Below are 9358 nucleotides of genomic sequence, written 5' to 3'. Positions count from 1 at the left end.
AATATTTCTTATAGAAAGTTATGCATTTGCGGAAATGTCTCAGTCCTAAGTATTTAAGGGTGAATTCGTGTATCTGTGAGAAGTTCGTAGGAAACAGGGCCTGCCTTTATTTCACAACTTCTGTCACAAATGACTGGACAAGAAGGTGATTAAAAAGAGAGAGAGAGAAAAGGACAAATGGGTCAGAGGAGGTGTTGGTTGAGTGGAGGAATTGCAAGCACCGTAGGCGCCCTGTACGTAATGCAGGTGTCAATAAAGACTTGTTGTTTGGATGAGTGACCGGATGGACCCAGGGAAAGGCTTTACGATCACGAAGAAAGGTCAGTCAATGCTGTATCTTGTGGGAACCCAACTCCCCAAATGATTGGGAAATGGGGACTTCTGATTAAGTTGATTTATATGCCCTAAATGAACCACTTAATTTCACAAAAGTATTCTAAGGCCCTCACAATATTAGCACCACACAGATCAATCCAAGCAAGATTTATGTGATTCTTTGGTGAGTCATAAAGCCCTTTAGGATATTGCAGTGCCTGGGCATCATTTATCATTGCACAGTTCAGCAAAAACATTCTGTTAACTCTTGTTTTCAGATAACTTTAATTCTCGATAAACAGGAATTTATTTTACTTACATTTTCATTCTTGCTTTTAGATTATGAAACATGCTATTATCTAGTCTATGTTTGCAATTATGACAGAATGTTGCAGCAGGGGCCACCACAGCATTGACCCTTGTTGATGGGTTTGACCTTTGCTAAGTGGGATTCTCCACAGCGGGCAGCTGGGGGCTTGGAGAAAAGGGTCCTCTGGAAATGAATAGAACTGGCTGATTTAAGCCATAAGCAAAAAACTGAGGTTTTCGAGTTTGTGTTATTGAGTTTCTTTGTGTGACCTTGACTATATTTAAAATTTGATGGGATGGACATCCTTTTTTTTTCTTACTTTTTTAAAACTTTGTTATTGCTCTTCAAAAATATTCCTAGAAAATTTCCTTTTTTTTTTTTTTTTTTAATTTAGTAAAACACCTAAGGGTCACTTATTCACAACATCCAAGAACCTGGGAATAATTCTTCCTTACTTCTCCAGCCCTATGTTTCCCTAAGACAGAGAATATACACACACATCAACATGTTTTTCCCAAATTCGTATTCCAATTTTCTTTGGAGTTACAGCCTAGATCCTCTAAAGAATACTTTGCCAGAGCATTCTTTTACCTGTAAAGAAAAGTCAGGCTAAAAGCTATTAGCCAGAGAGGAAGGTTTCAGGAAGAAAGTTGCTGGACGATAATGAGGCAAGGTGAAGGTGAAGAAAAATATGTCTAACATGTTGTTACGACACCTTCAGATAAAATTCTAGTCCCAACAGAAAAGCCATCAGAGCTGTGTGTCCAACGGGTACTACAAAGCTGTTTTGCTGTCACTGGAGGTGAGAGTCTGTCATGTCATCTGCCTGGGAGAAAATTCTCATTGGAAGGTTGGTGTGTGGTGTGAACAGTCAGCTAGAACTCTTTACCCACCAGTGTTTCCTGTTCCTTTACCCCAGAGCCTGGGCTTCTGTAGTAGGGTCACCATTTCTATGAAGTTATAACTTTATCTGCACTCAGTTTTTTGTTTGTTTGTTTGTTTGTTTTTCTATAATGTCCTGAAAAGATATCACTTTGTCTAGGGCACAATCTGATCCTATTTGATGATACTTTTGTTCCCACTGCCTTGGAACCTACCTTGTACGTACAAATAAAATCATAACCCCAAAATGTTGACCTTGCACTGACATATTAAAGTAGACATAGCTGACCTTGCTCTGAGGCATCATATGGGTATATAAGAAAGGAAGTTTGAAAGGAAGAATGAATTAGAGGGAAAGACAGTTTTCTGATAATTTGGTCCATAAATAGGAAGGAATGGAAACCATGGCTGAAGACAGAACATTAATGTATCTCATAACTATGCAGCCTCTGTGATGTTAGATGCGTGTATGGGAATGGATTCAGTTATTCCTTCTAAATTAATAAGTTAAGAATATCTGATGAATATCCAACGGTCCTGAATGATTTGGGGGGACATACGCACGTCTTATATGCTAAGTCCTAAAACTAGTGCATAACATATTGTTACCTCCGTGAAGCACTAAAACAAGCATATGAGCTGCCTATTATCCCTTTTCTAGAAATGCGGAAATGGCATCTCAGAAGCCCATCCAGGGTCATGCAGCAGAGCTGGGGTTCAACCTCAGATCTGAATGATTTTAAAGTCTGTGCCCTTCTCATGGTGGCGTATGAAGGAATTTCGAGGCTTTCCACATAGAAGTGCAGAGTGTGCTAGGAAGACACACGCCGGCCCCCCCCCCCCAGGTGTGGTCATACCTTCTTGGTTCCCCTGGTCCTACAGTCTGGCATGACGTTCTAGTTACCTTTCGCGGTAGCCCATAAGCTCCTTTAGTTCACTTATTTCCTTTACATCATCAGTGGCTCACATGAAGCTTAACGCATACAAGCTCAATACAATTTGTTAAATGAGAGATTATGATGCAAATTCTGTATAATCAAATTCTGGAGGTCTGCCTTTTCCATTCATCCAGAGATCTTGTTTCTTGGCAGCATTTTCTGTCTCAGCGGGGTTTTATAGGCATCTGGGACGCCTTCTCTGACAGCCTCGACACAGCCTGCCCACGGAACCCTCTTTTTCCCTTTGCTGATTGTTATGGCTGCTCCCTGAACAAACATCAGGACTGCTGCTGACATCTGATTCACATGTTTCAATTGTTTTTGCCCCAGTGAGAATTCTGGTTGGAGAACAATAAATAAATGAAAATAAGTGAAGAAATGAAAGTGACAAAAAAGAGGAGGGGGTGGGGAAGCTTCGACATCTTATATTTTACAAGTAAAGTTATAAATGCTGAATCGACATTCACTCAGAGAATAACGAGGAGAAGAATTTACATCTGCTACCCTCAATGACACTTGTGGTTTAATTCAGTCGGGAGAAGGCACAGCCAGTCAGCATCAGACTCAGGAGATCTGCTCAGTGGTGCTGAGAGTGTGGAAGTGAGAATTTAACTAAAGGTAAACCTACTACCTTCTCTGTAAACACAGGGCTGCCAGGCATTACCCTATCTGCTGAATATCCGGATGGCACTATCCAGGAGCACCGACTCCATGAGAAAGGAGAATAAAACCTGTGGGTTCGGACCACTTCGTGGACCTCTCCTGCCCCGCTGTTTTCTATGAGTGCCCTTTGATGTGTAAACACCTGACCACTTCCCCCACTCCAGAGGAGGTTCAGAGACACTAAACCTGAAATCAGTCTGAGAACAAGATGTCTATCTCCCATTTGGAGAAGGTTGTAGTAAATGTAGGTAGAAGCAGTCAATCCATGTAACATCCGAGCTCCCCTGTCTCAGAGCCTCACTCTGGCTGCTTGATTCTACTGGGAATTAATTCCCAGAACAAGAGATAATGAGTACTCCAAGAGACAACAAAGACAATTCTGAAAGTCAGAAGCCTTTCCCTCAATTTAAGTACCATCATTTTTTTTTAAAGAGTTAGGATTTAATTTGCATTTTGTATTTGCAAAAGATACAAAAGGGTGTGTAGTCCAGAAGTCTCTTTCCCACCTCTGCCTCTCCCAGAGACACTGGTTTCTTATGTTTCCTCCCAGAGATTCTCTATGCAACTACAAGCAAAGATTCTTTCTCTCTCTCTCTCTCTCTCTCTCTCTCTCTCTCTCTCTCTCTCTCTCTCTCTCTCTCTCTCTCATCAATTAGAGTTATCTTCTATATGCCGTTGGGCACCCTGTTTTCTTCTTTAGATAGACTCTCATTTATTTACCTTCCCCTTCTACCAGACATTTAACTTGTTTTCAATTTTGCCACTACAAACTTCAGTGAATGTGCAGACATTCTTTAACACGTGTTTCCGTATTTATGTAGGGTAAATTTCTATCAGAAGGACCGGTGTGTCAAAGGAGTATGTTCTGAACACCATCACTCCCAGATATAAACATACAATGGGTGCTGCCCACCAAATTCAGCCTCCTGTCTACTCTTGACCTCTAAATTTACATCTCAGCCACAGGAAACCATTTTAAAGTGCTGTGTTGTCTCAATCCTCTTTATCTACTCTTTTCTCAGCCAAAACAGTCTCTTCTTACTCACCATCTCCCTCCCCACCTTTTGGCACATGATCTTTTGGATCTCAAACTAGATGGCACCACTTCCTCTTGGCAGCTCTCTGTCTCCTCAAGAGGCAGCATAGACGCCTTCCTATGTGCACCCACAGCTCCTTTGCTTTCTCCTTATACCACAGTACACAGAGAAAACCAAAAATAAATTAGCAAGAAACACATATAAAGAATTACAGATCGTCAGGTAGATTATAATGAAAATGAACAGAACATTATGATAGAGAATGAAATGAAGAACCTCCATTTCATAGGATGTTCATTATGAGAAGCAATGAGTCATGTGAAGAGCTTGGGGAAGGCCATTCCAGGATGTGGAAGGAGCAAGGATGAATGCCCTAAGTTAAGAAGAACTTGGCTTTTTGAGGAAAAAATAAATAAATAAAACAAATCAGGTGTAGCTGGAAGAGAGGGAACCGCTGGGAGAAGGGCAGATAAGCTTTAAGAAACAGGCGGGGGCAGGATAATCTAAGGCCTGGCAGGCCATGGGAAGAGTGTGGATATTGTTTTAAGGTTAATCAGAAGCCATGGAAGGGTTTATATATGTGAGTGACATATTTTGATTTACCTTTTAGGAAGAGGAGAATATACCTTGTAGCAAGAGGCTGCTCAGTGAGAGATGTTGGCAACCCGGACCAGAATGGTAGCAGTGGAAAGAGAGTTGGCGGAATGAGAGTTTGAAAGAAGAGCCAGCAGAAGCTGCTGATTGCTTGAATGTGGTAGTGAGAGAAAGAAATGAGCAATGGAAGCTCTTAGGCTTCTGTCCTGAGTAACTGAATGGACCCTGGGAGCTTAAACAAAGTAGAAGACATAGAGAAAAGTAGATGAATTTGAGGGATCTTTAGGAGAGAGAATTAGGAGAGGATGTGATCTTTTTGGTCATGGGAAAGGGGTGATGAAATTGAGGTCGAGAGGAAATGAACTTGAGGACATTATGCTAAGTGAAATAAGCCAGTCACGAAAGACGAATACTTTATGATTCCACTTACATGAAGAACCCAGAGAAGTCAAGTTTATAGGGACAGAAAGTGAAATAAATGGTGGTTACCAGGGCTGGGGAGGGTGGAATATGGGAGTTGTGGTTTCATAGGTACAGAGTTTCAGTGTTTCAAGATGAAAGGAGATTGGTTGCATAAAGGTGTGAATGTACTTAATGCTACTGAACTGAACACTTAAAAATAACTAAGATGGTGAAGTTTTATGTTATGCATTTTTTACCACATTTTTTTTTTAAAAGAACAACTTAGCATCCTCAGAATAAAACTGGGATGATTCACTTTGAGATAGCCTAGTGCATTTGTAATCTATTGTGATGTAACAAATTACTCCCCAAGTTTAGCAGCTTAAAATAGCAAACAATTATTATATCTGTTTCTGTGAGTCAGAAATCCAGGAATCTAGGAGCAGCTTAGCTGGATGCCTCTGCCTAAAGATCTCTCATAAAGCTGCAATTCAATTGTCAGGCCTGGGTCTCACCCGAAGGCTCAGTTGAGGGAGAAATGCACATGGCTTTGGGCAGGCTAAAGGTCCTGTTGGCAAGTGATGTAGTTCTTTGCCAAGTGGGCCTCTGCATAGGTCAGCTCACCACATGACAACTGGGTTCCATCCGGTGTGCAAATGGGAGAGCAAGAGAGGGAGAGGAAGATGGAAGCCAGAGTCTGTCTGTAACCCAATCTTGGAAGTGACATCTCATCATGTTTGCCTTATGCTATTTGTTAGAAGTGAGTCACTGTTCAGCCTACACTTGAAGGGAGGGCATTAAGCCAAGGCATAAATTCCAGGGGGAGGGGATCATTGGAGGCTGCCTCCCAGGTCCAGTAACATGATTAGACGTTAAAGATAAAGAAGAAATTTTCAGTGTCTTCAGGCAAAAAGATGAAATAATCTCAGTGGCAATAGTAGAACAGTAATTCCAAGAAACTTAAGGAAAGAAAATATGAACCAGGGAAAGTATTCAGCCAAGCTATTCTTTAAGTACCAAGGCTATCGATAAACAGTCCTGAGTATGCAAGACTCGTGTGCGGACTGCCATACACAGGTGCTCTTCCTAAGGAAGCTATTAAGGCAAGGTTCTCCAGAGAAACAGAACCAACAGGGTAGATCCATAGGAAGAGATTTATTGTAAGGCATTGGGTCACACAATTATGGAGGCTGTGTTACGTGAGGTCCGATCATCTGCTGTTCCCAAGTTGGAAAGCCAGTGGTGTGATTTAGCCTGAGGTCAAAGGACAGAACCAGGAGTGCCTTGGGCAGGAGGAGCTCAATGGCCCAGCTCAAGCAACCAGGCCGAAGTGGTGAATTCTTCCGTTTTCCACTTTTTTGTTCCAATCAGACCCTCAGTAGATTGGATGATGTTCACCTGCCTTGGGGAGGGCACACTGCTTTACTGGGTGTGTTGCTTCAAATGCTAATTTCCCCTGGAAACACCTTCATGGAAACACCTAGAAATAATGTTTAGCCAAATACCTGGGCCCCTGGTGATCCAGTCAAGTCGACATGTAAAATTAATCATCACAGCAAGGATCAGGAAACTCGCCATGAAACCAACCAGCCTGTTGTCCATTTTTATAAATAAAATTTTGTTGGAATGTAGCCACATCCAATCATTTATGTATTGTCTATGGCTGCTTTGCACTATAAACAGCTGACTAATTTCAACAGATTCTCACAAAGCCTAAAATATTTACTATCGGGCACATTACTGCAAAAGCTTGCCTATTCTTATACTAGAGGATAAGCTTCATCCAACAAAGGTGATTGAGGAAACTTTGGTGAAAGGGCCGATGATATTTTATATATTTAACTGTAGAGTCAAAGCTAAAACGAGAGTGGGTTTACAGGTATAAGAATAATGTATAAACATTATATGTTATAAAAAATAGTAGAAAGAACTTAATTTAAAATGGGAAGAGGAGAAAATAGAATGAGATTATATGTCACTGTATACGTAATGAGAGTCAAGGAGTGCCTATTAAAAGGTAAAAAGATTGTGCATGTGTTGGCAATCTGGGTCAAAGGTCAGCCAGGCAAGATGGTGGCAGCGGTGACCTTCTCTTAGATGCTGGGCCAGAGCTGCACAGAGTGCCAGGTGTTTTGCGATGTGGACTTTGCCAATCAGGGAGAAGATTCCACACTGGACAGGTTTACGATGTCAGTGACTGCAGGAAAATTCAAATTGTAAGTCATCGAAAAGAGGTGAGAACTCTGCCTCTGATTTGACAACAGAGTAACATTTGAGTGCAGTTGAGGGGTGACTGATAGCATGTGATAGCGGCGGGGTCTCTTGGCTACGCAAAAGTGTATATAAACTCGAACAGCGGAACAAAACCGGGGATGCGCAGTGATTGCGGGGGCGGATTGTGCCCCCTTGGTCTTAGGCTCCTTTGTATATATGCCAAATACTACTCTCTGATAATGGAGAATATGCCTTCTTTCTAAGTATGTACGAACATTCCTGAAAGTGATCATATATCAGGGCATAAAGAAAACATTGATAGGTTTCACCAAAGCGAAATATTACTGATAGTTTCTGCACAGAATACAATAAAGCTAGAAATTAAAAACAAAACTGAAAACAAAAAAGGCACTTCCACCTGGAATTTTTTAAAAAAAATTCTTCTAAACAACACTTTGGTTAAAATGGAAATATAAAAAAATTACAGAATTTCTGAGAAATGATAATGGAAATGCTGTAAATCCAGAGTGTATTACTTTATTTAATATTTCCCTATACAGCGCTCCACATCCTGTGATTATTTTGTAACTACTAATTTGTACCTCTTCACCTCTTTATCTTTTCCACCCAGCCCCTCAACCCCTCTCCCCTCTGGCAATTACCAGTTTCTTCTCTGTATCTGTGAGTCTGTTTTCATTCAGTTTGTTCATTTCTTTTGTTCCTTAGAATCCACATATACGTGAAATCATATGGTATTTATCTTTCTCTGTCCCACTTATTTTACTCAGCATAATACCCTCTAGGTCCATCCATATCATTACAAATGGTAAGATTTCATTTTTTTTTCAAATAACTGAGTAACATTTCATTGTGTATATGTACCGTAACTTCTTTATCCAGTCATCCATTGATGGGCACTTGGGTTGCTTCCCTGTCTTTGGCTATTGTGAATAGCACTACCATGAACATAGGGGTGCACAGATCTTTACAAAGAGGCTATTTGGTTTTCTTTGGATAAATAGCCTGAAGTGCAATTGCTGGGTCAAAAGGTAGTTTGTATTTTTAATTTTTTGAAGAACCTCCAGACTGTTTTCCACAGTGGCTGTACCAATTTGCAGTCACACCAACAGTGTGTGAGGGTTCCCTTTTCTCCACATCCCCACCAACAGTTGTTTTTTTAATTTATTTAATTTAATCTAACAGGTGTGAGGTGATATATCATTGTGGTTTGAATTTGCATTTCTCTGATGATTAGTGACCTTGAGCATCTTTTCATATGTTTATTAGCCATGTGTCCTCTTTGGATAAATACCTATTCAGGCCTTCTTCCCATTTTTTTAAATTGGATTATTTGTTTTTTTTTGTTGTTGCTGTTGAGTTGTATAAGTTCTTTATGTATTTTGGATATTAACTCCCTTGTCAAATCTATCATAGGCAAATATCTTTTTCCATTCAGTAGCTTGTCTTTTTATCTTGTCGATGGTTTCCTTTGCTGTGCAAAAACTTTTTAGTTTGATGTACAGTAGTCCCATTTGTTTATTTATTTATTTTTTTGTTTCCCTTGTCTGAGGCGATACGTCAGAAAAAAAATGTAATAGCAATATCAGAGTTTACTCCCTGTGTTTTCTTCTAGAAATTTTATGGCTTGGGGTCTTACATTTAAGTCTTTAATCCATTTTGAGTTCATTCTTGGTGAGAAGGTGGTCCACTTTCACTTTTTTGCACGTCTTTATCTATCCAGTGTTCCCCACACCATTTCTTAAAGAGACTGTCTTTACCCGATTGTATATTCTTGCCTCCTTTGTCATAGATTAAATGACCATATAGTCGTGGATTTATTTTTGGGCTCTCTATTCTGTTCCGTCGATCTGTGTGTATTGTGTATTACTCCTATATGTAAGGAGCAATGATCAGAAAAAATTTCATAACCGATATCAAGTAAAACTAAATACAAAAATAAATTAGATTCCCAATTCAAAAATCTATTAAAAAGAATAAAATAT

This window comes from Rousettus aegyptiacus, unplaced genomic scaffold (assembly GCF_014176215.1).
Source record: "Rousettus aegyptiacus isolate mRouAeg1 unplaced genomic scaffold, mRouAeg1.p scaffold_m13_p_10, whole genome shotgun sequence".
Classification (NCBI taxonomy): Eukaryota; Metazoa; Chordata; class Mammalia; order Chiroptera; family Pteropodidae; genus Rousettus; species Rousettus aegyptiacus.
The sequence above is the reverse complement of the archived record's forward strand: the minus strand, read 5'-3'. Positions refer to the sequence as shown.